Source organism: Diabrotica virgifera, chromosome 8 (assembly GCF_917563875.1).
Source record: "Diabrotica virgifera virgifera chromosome 8, PGI_DIABVI_V3a".
Classification (NCBI taxonomy): domain Eukaryota; kingdom Metazoa; phylum Arthropoda; class Insecta; order Coleoptera; family Chrysomelidae; genus Diabrotica; species Diabrotica virgifera.
In genome coordinates, this window is record NC_065450.1 from 23,980,200 (window position 1) to 23,996,128 (window position 15,929).

Here is a 15,929-nt window from a genome sequence, read left to right on the forward strand (position 1 = left end):
TTTAACGCCCTGTATCTTGAAAATGGATCGCATTACAAAATTTTTTTATTAAGCAAACCCCAATTTTTTTTCAGTTTTTTATCTGTCCTAGTGACGGTGTTACCTTTCTTTAAACACCATGTATAAAATTGTATCAAAAAGCAAAAAAAAATGCGGTTTTTTATTTTTAAAAGTACGTTTCACCAATTTTAAAAATCTGGAAAAATTCAGGGTAATACATTATACAAAAATACACGTTATAAATTTTTTTCGTGAAAACGAATGTCTTAGTTATTTTTTTATGCACATTTAAAATTTTAAAATCGTCCTTAAATTTAAATTTCCCCCCAAAAATAAAAAAAAAATTCGGACAGAACTTTTTGAAACCTACAACTTTTTTATTTAAAGTTTTTCGCTAGCTCTCGATGCGGCTGAGATGGAAAATAAAAACATAAAAAGCCTAACTAGGCTCTAGGTGGGTCAGGTGACCACTTGGGGGCTAAAAATTTCAGACAGTGAGTTTCTCTGTATGAGCTAAATGGTGGCCTATATAAAATTCGAATCTAGTTTGGGCATTTTTCATTATTTTACCCGGCTAGGCCCTTTTATGAATTTCCAATATTAATAAAAAACTTATTGTTACAGATTTAATTTCGGAACGCAGAAAGGAATCTAAAATATTTCCACACTTTCAACCGATGAGAGTTACATATTGTACGTGACAAAGTTGAACGATTCACAATTCTGGAGCAGTCTGCCACCAGAATTACAACAAATGAAGACAAATCGTGTTGCATCCGACGCAATTAAAAAGTTTGTCAGGACATACTTCCGGTGTAGTAATGGAAAACGGTAGAAAATGGAAAATCCCGCATCTATACGCCAGAGCTTGGAGAATGACGCCAAATATGGAACAATTTAACTGAGTAATTTGGTATGTATACCTTAAGGAGATAGTTTTAGAGTTAGAATTGCACAATGCTTACAAATTACTCTATTATCGAGCGATGTTCTGAAAATGTACTATTTTCGTAACTTACGTGAAGGTTTTAGTATATTTTAGTGGTAATGCTTTACAGTTATAGGCCTGGATCCCGCGTACCAAAAAAAGGTTAATTAATAGCAAGCTGAAAATTTGTTAATAGCTTACCGGTGTCTAGTCGGACAAACTTTGATGTATGGAGACACTGGAACAGGGGAAGTTTTAATTGTGAAACGTGATTATAATTGTGGAACGTATCATCCTGACAAGTTTACAATTGTGAAAACTAGCAGGTTGTTTTTAAGTTTATTCAATATCAACTTTTATATAATACTAGCTGACCCGGCAGACTTCGTACTGCCTCAATAGGTAAAAACGAACTTTATATACAATAAACTTAAAATAAACAAAAGGAATTCGTAATAAATAAACAAAAATGCTCGATGTGGACGAGGTTTTATTATTATTTTTAATTAATTACACATGACGTTTGAAGTAATAAAGTTTAGTTAGAAGTAACAAAATAAAGTTTGCAGTGCAACATTTACAATCTTAAATTTGTTTATTTTACAATGAATATAACAGCTTTATTTTATCTACATCAAACCAACCCTGTATTTATAATCGGATTCGGAGTTTTCCAACTATATAGTTGTTGATTAATCAAAATAAAATTAAATTAAAATTAAATATCATTGAATAAAATGAAATAAAATTAAATAAAAGTTCATAAAATTGAATAAAATCAAATAGAAATAATAAATAAATAAAAATAAAAATTAAATTAAATAAAAGTAAATAGAATCTAATACAAATAAATAAGATAATAAAATGAAATATAATTAAAAAAATAAATGGAATTAAAAATGAAATCAAATAAACGAAAAAAAGTAAAATACTTAAATTAAATAAAATCAAACACAATTAAATAAAATTTTATAATGTGTTGCTTGTTCTTTTCGTGTGCTCAAAAATATTCTCCTGACTGTCGTTAGTCAGAAAAATTCGGTTCAGAGATATTTTTTGATAATTTCGAAAAATTAAAAAATTCATATTTTGCCCAATTTAAGTCCAAAAGTTAAACAGTTGCACTTTTCTTCGATGAAATTTGTTGCTCGTTCTTCTTCTGTCCTCAGAATATTTCTACAGCTTAAGATATTGTATTTCGGACACCGAAATTGCACCGATTGCGCTAGAGATAAAATTTTAGTACGGTTCTGCTCGGAATTCAGCAAGAAGTATACCTACTTAATTTCATATTTTTCACGTCATTATTGTGAGAGTTATGACGTCATACGCAACCCCCTTATGACGTACGGATATGAAATATAGATAACATGCTACTCCGCGTCAGGTCGAATATATCTGCCAAATTTCATAAAAATCGATCAAGTCGTTTCGGAGAAGTATGGCAACAAACACTGCGACCGGAGAATTTTATATACACTGGCGTGCAAAATTAACCGGACACTTTAAAAATGGGCCATTTTTAATGTATCGAATTTCCTAAACCGGTTGTCCGATTTAAGTGATTCTTTAATATATTATAGCCTTATTCTTTAGCAATATCTCTGTAATAGTACTGTTGCTAAACAGTTAAATTTTCATTGTATACCGGGTGTATCAATCAACCTGTGTTTTTTTCTCAAAGTTCGCATCAACCTGTGGAATATTCTAGCATTTATAAAATACTGAAATTAAAATCCAACTATAACTTCATGTCTTCTCAACATTTTGTTTTTCGATTAATTCGCTTATGTTGTGTGTTTTTACATCAGCGTGTTTTTAAATAATAATTGGCAAACTTTAAGGGGTAATTCTGCATAAAAAAATAATGACAGTTTGTTTTATCAACGATATGTCTGCAAATGCTTCATTTCCGAGATAGCGGGTATTGAAAGTTTTCTTACAAACTGACGATTTATTTATTACTTTAAAGCCGGTTGAGGTATGCAAATGAAATTTGGTGGGTTTTAAGAAGTAGTTATTGCACATTTTTTGACATACAATTAAGAATTTAATATTCACCATTGGCGCGCATACGGGTAATATGAGTGCTTATATTACCCGTATGCGCGCCAATGGTGAATATTAAATTCTTACTTGTGTGTCAAAAAATGTGCAATAACTACTTCTTAAAACCTACCAAATTTAATTCGCATATCCCAACTGGTTTTTAAGCAATAAATAAATCGTCAGTTTGTAAGAAAAATTTCAACACCCTCTATCTCAGAAATGAAGCATTTGCGGACATAGGTTTATTAAGCAAACTGTCATTATTTTTTCATGTAGAATTACCCCTTAAAGTTTGTCTCACTTATTTAGAAACACCCTGTATTGATAAAGAACATGGCTAGCTGATAAATTTCCTTATTTTTTTATGGTCCTACTTAAGTGAATGAATCAAAAAACAGAATTTTGAGAAAACATAAGGCTATAGTTGGGTTTTAATTTGAGTATTTTATAAATGCTAGACTATTCCACAGGGTGATGCGAAGTTTAAGAAAAAAACACAGTTTCATTGGTATACCCGGTATGCAATGAAAATTTACCTGTTTAGCCACAATATTATTACAGCGATATTGACAAAGAATAAGGTTATCACATATTAAAAAATCACTTAAATCGGACAACAGGTTTAAGAAATTCGAGATATCAAAAATGACCCATTTTTAATGTGTCCGGTTAATTTTGCACACCAGTTTATTTATATCTATATAAATATGTTGAATATTTAAATGGCTATTAAAAAATAACATTTACATTTAAAAAAGTGAAAATTTAGGATTGTATGTATCTTTTGGTTCTACATCATATAAAATTAAAAAAGAAAAGTTTGTCCAAAAAAATAAAAAATAATGATCGGAGGGCAAGCCCCCTTTTTACCTAGGTTACTCGTACCAACTCAGAAACCTTCCCGGGTTCATGTACAACAATTTTGATTAAGGTCATCACATGATGAAATGCATAGTTTGCGAGTCTATAAGGTACATACATGCATACAAACATTCATTTTTATTTATATAGATATGAAAAAATGTTTCTACGGCAAATATGTTCGGCATTTTAACAAGTCTGGCACGTAGAACATGTCAAATGCCAGGAATTATATTAATGGTAAATATCAGTCTGATTTCTGCATGAGAGTTTAATGAAAGGGTAACAAATCAATTGGAAGTTTTGTCCGAGAGAATACATGGGACCTTTTCGTAGTCTGACGTTCGAAACCTGTAAACTGTTCCACAATTAAATCTTCTCCCGTTCCAGTGTTCCCACACATCAAAGTTGGTCCGACTAGACCCCATTAAGCTATTAACAAATTTTCAGCTTGCTATTAATCAACTTTTTTTGGGTACGCGGGATCCAGGTCCTATTAGGTGAATGTTAAACATTATAACTTGGTATATTTCGTGTAATATCGTATACCAAGCGATTTGATTTCGGACTCAGGTTTTCATCCGACGTTACTGGAAGTAGAACCAGAACTTCATATTTGAACTCTTAATGTAACTCTGATTCGATAGATATACGATTTTAATAATTTTAAGTCATTTTTGTCAAACTTCCGGTCATAATTTTTTAACCGACAATGGCATGAAAACTGTAACTAAATTTTCAATCTTGAATTTTCAATACACATCTATCTCTGTATCACATGTGCTATTTCTGCCACTATATTATTTGCAGTTACAAAATTTTAACCAAAAGTGAACAAAAACTGCACCTACTTTGGAGGTCCAATTTATTTCTCACCTTTAATCTCACCTTTTGGTTATAACCTTTCATTACACACCATACTTGTCATTATATCTGTTCTAATAACGTAGGAGATGTATTTACAGGCAGACAGACGGACGGACATCAAATATCATCGGAATCTTTACTTTGCACATTGCTGTTCTGAAAAAAGTTGTGGTTGTTCTGTTGAAATAAGTAGGTACGTAGATTTTTCAGCCAGAAAATCCTTCGCCTTCCTGGACCTTGTGTTCCTTTTACTTTTTCCTGTAAAATGAGACCGGAAGTAAATATTTGTACTTATCTTGCTAGTGCGCGTCGAATAATATATCGCTTGTACTATTTCGACGATTTTAGAGCAGTACTTCTGATTGAACTTTGGAACGGGAAGATTGAGGTCATATATGAAGACAAATCGTGTTGCATCCGACGCAATAAAAAGGTTTCTCAGGACATACTTCCGGTGTAGTAATGTAAAACGGTAGAAAATGGAAAAGCCCGCATATATGCGCCAGAGCTTGGAGAATGACGCCAAATATGGAACAATTTAACTGAGTAATTTGGTATGTATACCTTAAGGAGATACTTTTAGAGTTGGAATAGCACAATGCTTACAAATTACTTTATTATAAAGCGATGTTCTGAAAATGTACTATGTATTTTCGCAACTTACGTGAATGTTTTATTAAATTTTAATGGTTAGGTTTTACAGTTACTATTATTCTAGGCGCCAAATAGAGGGCACCGTGTCATTTTCAATTCTGATGGACAAACTCAACGGTTTCTTATGGATTTTGGGCTGCTGATTATGAATTTTGAGGGGAGATTTCGATCCGAGTGGTCAAAAAATTGTTATAAACAATTTAATTTTTTATAAATTTAAAAGAGATAAAAAAATGTTTCAAATAAAATTTGTTCCCTAATAAAAAACGAGGAAACAACCGTTTACTAAACTTAAATCCGACTATTAGAACTCAAGATATTGTAAAATTAGTGCACAATGCAAATTGCAAATTGCAAAATAAGTATTTTTCGAAGCTATACCGATCGTAACTCGGCTTCTACGCATGCAAATGAGACTTATAAGGTGTCCTTTTAAAGCTTAATTAAGAGGCTTCCAAACAAGCTTTGTTAAATTATATAATCTTCATTTGTTTCAAAGTTATACCCGTTTGAAGTTATAATGTTCTTAAAAAAATGTACATTAATTTGTTTATAAAGGTTTCAAGCAAACTTGAGCTATAAACATTTATACTTTAATTAACAATAATGATAAAACAACTCAAAGGAACAATTTTAGCTTACGAAAATGTTCGTAAGTTTATTTTTTGCTAAGATGTCGATATTTTAATGGCGCGCTATAAGGCGCAAGATTGGCTCACAGTCAAATAAGTATGTATTCTTCGACGCTTTATCGATCGTAACTCGGCTTCTACGCATGAAAATGAACCAATATATTATATCCATATAAACATGGATCGAGTTCTTTTGCAGCATCATCATTGCATATAAAACGAGCATTTATGATGTGGCGGCATACACACAATTGACGGGCCTTGATGATGCTGCAAAAGAACTAGATCCACTTTATATGGATATTATATAGATAATTAGACTCTAAAACCTCAAAAAGTTTTAGTTTTACTGCCTACAAGAACAGACTTGTACCACCATGTAACTGTTAAAATTTCGCTAAGAACTTATGCAGATGTAAAAAAGCTGATATTCCCTGTATATCTCTATGCAGATTTGCAGATGCATGAAAAAAATGTTTGTAAAAATAGTATGAATAAATAATATCAACTTACTTTTTAGTTATACTTCTGAAATACTAGTTTTTAATATATTTTTCTCATTTAGTGCAAAAAATAGAAGACAATGTAAATAGAATGAAAGGTGATACGAGGTACAGTATGATGATTTAATTATAAGAATTATATGATAAAATTTTATTAGGATCTTCAAAAATGAAAAATGAAGTTAACGTATGTATGCATAGAAATTATAATTTGCATCGAGAAGTTAGTGCGTGAACCTTTACGCGGTGAGCCGATCTTGCGCATCATAGCGCGCGCCATTAAAATATCGATATCTTGGCCAAAAATAAACTTATGAACATTTTCGTAACCTCAAATTGTTCCTTTTGAGTTTTTCTATCATTATTGTTCATTAAAGTAAAAATGTTTATAGCTCAAATTTGCTTGAAACCCTTATAAACAAATGAATGTACAGTATTTTTAAGAAAATTGTAACTTCAAATGGGTATAACTTTAAAACAAATGAAGATCAAGTAATTTAACAAACTTTGTTTGGAAGCCTGTTAATTAAGCTTTAAAAGGACACCTTATAAAGCTTATTTGCATGCGTAGAAGCCGAGTTACGATCGGTAAAGCTTCGAAAAATACTTATTTTGCAATTTGCATTGTGCACTAATTTTACAATATCTTGAGTTCTAATTGTTAGATTTAGGTTTAGTAAACGGTTTTTTCTTCGTTTTTTATTAAGGAATAAATTTTGTTTAAAACATTTTTTTTTTATCTCTTTTAGTATATGAGCCAGAGCCTTATAAACAATTTATAAACAATTAAATTGTTTATAACAATTTTTTGACCACTCGGATCGAAATCCCTCCTCGAAATTCGTAATCAGCAGCCAAAAATCCATAAGAAACCGTTGAGTTTGTCCATCAAAATTGAATATGACACGGTGACCCCTCTGGCGCCTAGACTATATCGTACTAATCATATATAATATTTTTTTATATTAGATTAATTTAATGTGAAATTAAAAGTGACGGAAATATGTAGTTACCCTCAAGTTTCGTTCATAGTGAAGATTATCTTAGGTAGCTTTGTGAGATTGTGGTAACACATTTCATAATATACATAAATGAATTATAAATATACAGCGTAGCGAGAAAGGGCAACACGTTTCATATAAATAAATGAGTTACAAACAAGGAATTAGAAGAATTGTATAAGGAGCCTAATATAATTGCAGTTGTAAGATCACAAAGACTTAGATGGTTAGGACATGTCCAAAGAATGGCCCAAGTTAGAATGCCTAAAATCATGTTAAGCGCTACAATAGGTGGTAAAAAGAGAAAAGGAAGACTTAGGACCAGATGGAGCCATGAAGTTAATGATGACCTGAAGTATCTCAATGCAAACAATTGGAAAGAAAAAACGAAGAACAAGCAAGAATGGAGGAAGATTGTAAACCAAGCCATGAGCCTGCTTGGCTCGAAGTGCTAATGTATATAAATGAGTTATAAATCTACACGGTAATTTCTCGGAAACCGCTAAAACGATTTTTATAGATTTTTGGTGGATAAGGGCTTTCTAATGCGGCCGATATTATGGTGGTATTTACATTGTTGTCAAATATTCAGTTTTTCTGTAAATCTAATAAACTTTCTTATTTTAAATGGAACACCCTGTATATTTTATACGTTTTGAAGTCCTTAAAAAATACTGATTATTTTTCATGTTTTATTCCCTATACCTAAATGCCGTAATTTCGGAGTTATTGCTACATTTATCAAAAAAAATTAAACAAATTTTAGAAGTTAAAAAAAACACAAAGTTCAAAAACACAAGAAAAAAAAATTTTTTGACCAAATCACTTATCGGTATTTAATAGAATAAGGTTTGTACTTGAATATAGGCACTTCGTTGTTTCAAAAATAATATTATTTAGTTGTGTTTTTGAATCTAAAAAATCATTTTTCGATTTTTTTCAGTTTTAAATTGTTTATAACTCGGAAACGATTAACTTTACAAGAAAGTTACGAAAAACCTTTCCTGTTCCCAATGATCCAAAGAATTTAAAACAGACATTATTTGGCCAAAAAAATAATTTTTATAATAATTTGTTTTTTTAATAAATGTAGCAATACGGCATTTCAGTATAGGGAATATAGCATGATTTCCAGAAAAACGGAAGATTTGACAACAACGTAATTACCACTATAATATCGACCACATTAAAAGACCCTTACATACCAAAATCCATAAAAATCGTTCTAGCGGTTTCCGAGAAATTACCGTGTTTCCATACTTTCTCGCTACCCTGTATGTTAAGTAAACGATAGACGCTGAATGCTTGATAGATGCTGAATGAATATACCTACACCATGTTGAACACGAATGGCAAACTGCTAGTATCAACTGAAAGAATGGGAAAACTATATCAATATTCTTTTTAAGGCATACGAGCAGAACCAAAACGATTGGACAACAACAACAAACGATCAGCAATTCTAAAATCTAAAATTATAAATGTCACGAATCAACTCAAAACAGATAAGAGACCAGGTCCAGATGGAATATACTCATAAACAATAAAATTAATCAGTGAAGAAAATATCGAAATATTTGTCCTTTTATTCAATGGCATTTATCATACAGGAAAAATACCCCAAGACTGGCTAGAGTCAATTAATCTGACTAACGAAAAAGCCAAACCCACAACACTGCAACGAGTTCCGTCTTATAGGCCTTATGAGTCATGCGGTAAAAGTCCTATTAAAAGTCGTACATAATCGAATCTATAGAAAGTGCGAAACAATAATCGGATACGATCAGTTTGGATTCAGAGCCGGCATGGGAACGAGAGAAGCGCTCTTCAGTTTACTTTTCGAAAAAATAATAAAAATTTTAAATCTTTCGAAAAAATAATAAAAATTTCTTTTGAGTCTAGAATAAAACTCAAAATTCGTCTAGTTTATCAAAATTCTACGTCTGGTCAACTCTTCTCCATGCAGTTGTGACATGGACCCTTAAAACATCAAACGTAAGAAACTTGTATCTACCAGAGAATCCTCAAAATTTCATGAACATCACATGGTACCTCAAACGAAGAAGTGCTGCATAGAATAGGCAAGGAAAGAGGATTTTTCAACACAGTGAAAGTTAGAAAAACATAATACCTAAGCCACATACTGAGAAATAGTGAGTGCTCAACTAATAGTAAATAATGCCCAATTAATATGCTCAACTAATAGTAAAAGGAAATATCGAGGAAAAGAGAAGACTAGGAAGGAAAAGCTATCATGGCTAAGAAACATCCGACAATGGACTGGGCTAAATTTTGAATAACTACCTAATGAGAACATACGAATTCTAATTTTAATTCTCACAGCTGAAGACAGAGAAGAGTTTGCAATTGCCAACATCCCTTGAGGAGATGGCACTTTAAGAAGAAGAAACGATATTATGAAAACAAATAAAACTGATACAATTCCCTCAAAAAAGAATAATTTTCAAAAATGATGAATCGGCTGCAGATATTATGAGTCCAATATGACCGTGATCCACTAGGAGTGATGGTCCAAGAGAGATGACCGTATATTATCCAAATAATTAACAATGACCATTATAATTTGATAAATTTCCTATAAATATAGCGTAAAATATAAAATGTCACAACTTTGTAATTATTCGATATAATTCTTATTTTGTAAATATATATTATGTTTGGCATAGTTTTTTTATACAGAAAAAGCTGTGCAGGACGCTTCATCAATGGTAAAAGGACCTGATAATATCTCTTGTCCTTCACACAAGAGGGGAACCAGCTTCTATAGTGGTTGATATAATTAGACTCTGATATTCTTTGTCGAGTCGAAGCAAGGTGTAAATCGGTGTTGAAATGATTCAAATACGTATGGGATAATGAGTTTATTTAACACAATCACTATTATTTACAAGTACTATACAATATAATAATTATTATTGGGTTTACTACAACAAAAAAAACATACAACATACATACATGTGCTATGTACATAGAACTGATAGTAAAGTAAACCGCGATTTAAGGGCCGAGTATGTGATTAATAAAAAGTGAGAGAAAAAGAGTGATTCGCGTGAAAAACCGAGTAATGATAATGAGAAAATGCGAGCCGTGAAGTGAGAATGTAATCATTCGAGAGAAATTCTGAGTAGAGTTAAATAGGCGAGCGTCTAGCCATCCGGGTGGCTCACAAGTTACTGAGAGGCTGAACCCGACTGAGCCTAGGGATTTCTCTTTCCTTCGGGTTTAAAAAGCAAAAAGAAGGGGAACTCATTTATTAAAGTCCACGTTATAAAGACACAGAAGATAAGATAATGCGCATAGTGGGCGGAGTCAATGATAACAGCAACAGAGTTAACTATCCCGAATTCTTTATGCAACTTTTAAGTATCGCATTCTTTCGTGCCTTCAACGTCTACCGTGGTTTTCTTTAAATATTTTGAATTTATTGTATATTGTATAAGGCTGTGATATTTATAACGTTGTGAATATTTCCGTTAAACATGCGTTGTACCGTTTTTGGATGTGGATCTGACCAGAGCCGCCGCTAACAATTTGGCTCTTTAACTATAACTATTTAGATTTACCTTTCAGAAAGTCCCTTAGTTTTTTTACATACATAAGGGTGTGAAAAAAGAAAAAGAATACTTCACAAATAATAACAATTTAATAATGTTAATTTGCAATACAATATTTTAAAACTCTACTTTAATATTCTTAAGAAACACTTACTACAAAACAAAAATGTAATTATTATATTCTTAAATAATACAAATTGTTACAAAATTATTTAAATGATTACTTGTTTTAAAAATACATTACAAAAAAGTACAAATTTTTATAATTATTAAAATTTAAAAAATAAAATAACCCATTATGTAATTATTTTATTGATTCAAATTTAAAGGATAAAAAGAAACACATAGGCTATTGATTATATTCAAAATAAGAGAGCTAAAAGGAACTACAACGTTAACAGGATTTTATTGTCTCAAATTGTCAAAGGATGTCTAAATTTGAAAAAACCGCGGAGTGCTACCATTTAAATTGGTGCGTTTTTGAGAAAGGGGTGAATTAGTCCCTAGGCACAGGGTGAATTAGGGAGAGTTCTATGCACTTATGGTACAAACACGTCTACAGTAAAATTGTTCTAGGTTAAATTTTCTATTGAAATATTACATTTTAAAGTCAAAAATATTTTTTTTACAAAAATATATTCAAAAGAAAAGCAAGAAAAAAACACGAAAGAAAGCAATTTTGTTTTTTGCCCCATAACTTTTTTCCACAGGAATATAGGTATAGGCATTGCTTTAGCAAATAATAACTTCCATCCTTCCTCTTTAAAATAAAGTTTGGTAACAGTCTCTAGGATTTACAGTTTCCGAAATAGAATTTTCCAAAGTTCGTCACTCACAGCATTTTTGAGCCATTTTCCCCATTATTTCGCAAACATTGTTCTGTAACTTTTTTCTACGCATTTCTAGGTATATGCAATGGTACATTTAGTAGGAAGAGAAGTCAATTACCTTTAAAATGGTCTATTGTATAAGTTTACACAACTCTTTTTAAGCAAGTTATGCTTTTTCAAGGTTTTATACTTTTAATGATTTTTAATATTTGTAATGATTATTTTTTAAATATCTTATTATGACTTTTTTTCTTGTACATTTGGATATATACATTGTGAAATAAAAAAGCTTATTTCCTTGACTTTAAAATGGCGTATTACAAAAAAATTCTAGGACTATTTTTAAACAAGATATCCGTAGAATATCCAAGAGGGTATCCGTAATTTGAAAAAAAATTTTAAATTTTTTTTATTTTTTTCAATTAGAAGAATATAATTGCATATTATAACATAATTTTTAATTCCAAATAACTTTTCTTAATAACACTTTGCGATATTGTGAAACTAAAAGGTACTTTACTCTTGAGTGAAATTCATATTTTTAACATACCTCGTACACTATTGATAAAATTTTATATCTGATGATTGCATCTTAGGTTTTAGACTATGCATAGCATTTTATAAAGAATAATTTTTTTTCATAAAGTTAATAATAAAAAAGTTTTCCATATGGTTCCAACTTAGTGGGAACGTGTATTATATGTCACATTTTAAAAAAGCATATTTTGTTTAAAAATAGTCCTAGAACTTTTTACATTATACCATTTTAAAGTAAAGAAAATAAGCTTTCTTTTTTATTGTACAATGTATATACCTAAATATACAAGAAAAAAAGTTATAATGGGAAATTTAAAAATAATCGAAAATATATCAAAAATCATTAAAAGTATAAAAGTTTGAGGAACAATATCTTGCTTAAAAATAGTCATACAGCCTTCTACAATAGACCATTTTAAAGTTAATTGACTTTTCTTCATATTAAATGTAACATTGCATATACCTAAATCTACGTAGAAAAAAGTTACAGAGCAATGTTTGAGAAGTAACAAGGAAAATGGGCCAAAATCACTGTGAGTGGCGAATTTTGAAAAATCATGTTTTGGAAACAGTAAATCATAGAGACTTCTGCAACTCGTCATTTTTAAGAAGAAGGATGGAAGTTTTTTTTCTGTGAAGCAATGTCTATATCTATATCCACGTGAAAAAAAGTTATGGGGCAAACAACAAAATTGTTATCTTTCGTGTTTTTTTCTTGCTTTTCTTTTTAACATTATTTTTGTAAAAAAAATATTTTTGACTTTAAAATGTGATGATTCGATAGTAATTTTAACCTGTAATAATTTTCCTGTAGACGTGTTTCTACCAAAAGTGCATAGAACTCACCCTAATTCGCCCTGTGCCTAGGGACTAATTCGCCCCTTTCTCAAAAACGCACCCATGTAAATGGTAGCACTCCGCGGTTTCTTCAAATTTAGACGTCCATTGACCATATGAGACAATAAAATCCTGTTAACGTTGTAGTTCCTTTCTACAATACATAATCTAATAGCTTTAAAATTTAATAATTTAATTTAAAATTTAAAGCTCCAATAAATGAACGTAAAATACGGCGATACCGTATAATTTTCAGAGTCAACTCATAATTGCATGAAAATTTGGATTTAGGTTCTACTCATCCTATACTTCAAAGTTGAACTTGTGTCGTTGGTTGCTTTTACTTGGGGGGTGAAAGTCCCTCCTTCTCGGGGGTGAAAAATATACGTTTAAAATAAGTCCGGAAACAGATAAACTGGCTAACTTTAAGCAAATTTTGTTCTATAGAGTTTTTTAACTTACGTTAGTACTAACTAGGTTAATTTAGTAGTACTAGAGTCATTTGTGACTAAAAATGTTTACTTTTCAACAAAAACAGAAACACGTTTTCAGGCGGGTTTTCGCAAATACTCAAAAAGTAAGTATTTTATCGAAAAATATTCTTAGAAAAAATGTAGCATATAAAAAAACGAAAAAATTATATATTCTTAGTCTATAGAACCAGTAAAAGCAAATTTGTAGGTCATGAAAAAGACGCTCTTATCCTTCAAACTTCAAATCAAATATTTCAACGTGATATTACCAAAAAATGAAGCTCTTTCGGGAAAAAACCCATTAAAATCTTTTTAAAGTGTTTACAAAAAGCTTTATTTTTATGTTTTATAAAAGTTATATAAAAGTAGCAAAGACAAAGGAAAGAATTTTCGAACGTGGAAACAGACGACACTCCAGATTTACCATTTTCTGGACAATTGATCCAAAGGCTGGATTCTAAGAACGAAACAGTTGTGGATGTTCAAGTTTTCAATGAGAGTTAGAATGAAAAAAACATTAGTGACCTCGAGCATGATGGTTTGGAGAACTTGGCTGACTCCAAATTGAAAGACTCCAGTATTCAATCCGAAGATTTTTCAACGTACACGTGGGTTGATCATTTGAGTAAGGGCGGTTTATGTAAACCATCAGACATTCTTTGGTCATATATTGAGTAACTGGAGACAATTTTTCGTTCCACAAATGGTGATTCCATTTTGGTAACTAAAAATTATTTATAAAACCTTATGTCCAAAAGTGTAACTGTAGACTGTTCTAATAAAGCGAAGAAGTTATTTTTTAGGTCTCGGATGTACTTCCGAATTAAAGAATTAAACAAGTCTGTTAACAACCTGACATTGCGTAAAAGAAAAATTATAAAAACTGCTACATAGTTACTGTATGTACGTCTATTTCACAATCACAAAATTTGAATAAAGTGCATGGCATGAAAACGGTAAAACTTAGTTTTGTCTTTTCCGAGCCTGTCACATAAATCTCATGAAATTACATTATTTAAAAAGTAAACATTTTGTTTTTTTTTAACAATCCCCCTTGGTAAAGATTATATTTTTTAATGTGTAGGCCAATAATAAATTTTTGTCAACTAACGAAATATAATAATTTTATTAGATATCGATTATATGAATATTTTTATAATCGAGACTGGGAACTTAACAATTAACTGAAAATCTATTTAAATGAAAGAAAATAGTTTAATAATTTTCCTATAAACTCATAACTATAAAAATCACTTACTTAGTTTCTTCTAATCATAATTCATTCATTTTTACTATTCTCAAATTTCATTCGCGTTCGTATTACGAACGCATAGACAAGATTATGCTTTACTCTCTTGCTGACGTCATGCGCCAATCGGACGAGTTTCCGTAACTAGAATATCAGGGCCTGATTAAAGTCCTATGCGTGTCTAATTTTACGTTTCAGAAAGAAACAGAAGCTTTAATTTTTTCTGGTAGGGACAAAGCTCTTTATTGATTTTAGGAAACATAAATCTAAACAGCGAGACAGTTTAAATCACACATGGTTAAGTTAAAGATATAGAAATTGTTCTTATTTAGACCGAACCCCTGGGAAAGAGGATGTATCTTAAAATCGAATGTTTTCACAGTGCAAGGGTCCTTGTATCGCCGACTAAAAGGGGCCACCCGCGGAAAGCAGTGTTTTCTCGGAATTAGTTAATTTGGAAGCTACAAAGAGCAGATGTGTTCGTTTTGAAATAATCAAGGAGTCCACGAATTTTATTAAGATTCTTACATAAGTAGAAATGATAATTAGCTTTATGTTAGAAAATCAGTATTTATTAGATTTTAAGGAAATGACGAAACAGGTCAATTTTTGATCTAAAGGGGATACATTTTTACGGTACATACATCTGTCATTTGTCAACCCTCTCCCTTCCACTTTCCCCACCCCTTATTTTTAAATACGGAATGGGGGTCACATACTAGCTCATTTAAAAGGTTATTCAATTCCCTATTCAGTAATATAAACATTAACATAATTATTTGTACAGGATATCCAAAAAAAAATATATTTTAATTAAATTAATTTCCACAAAAAGAAGAATGTATGTAATTTGTTTAATCCAAAATACATTCTACTGCTGTCACAAAACACAAAAAAAAAAGTTTTTGATAAATAAACATTGCTTTTCGCTTA

At 30.8% G+C, this 15,929-nt stretch overlaps 1 protein-coding gene across 2 annotated transcripts in view; it reads left to right on the forward strand.

Moving 5' to 3' along the window:
• Positions 1–621: 621 nt before the first annotated feature.
• Positions 622–15,929, forward strand: part of LOC126890685 (trace amine-associated receptor 1) — a 748,386-nt gene continuing 733,078 nt past the window's right edge. Inside the window, exon 1 of one of the 2 annotated variants that reach the window (XM_050659809.1) lies at positions 622–913. The gene's annotated coding sequence lies outside the window, so the exon portion shown is untranslated. Of the gene's footprint in view, positions 914–5,205; positions 5,260–15,929 lie in introns of those variants that run through there. The other variant, XM_050659810.1, reaches the window with a different exon arrangement.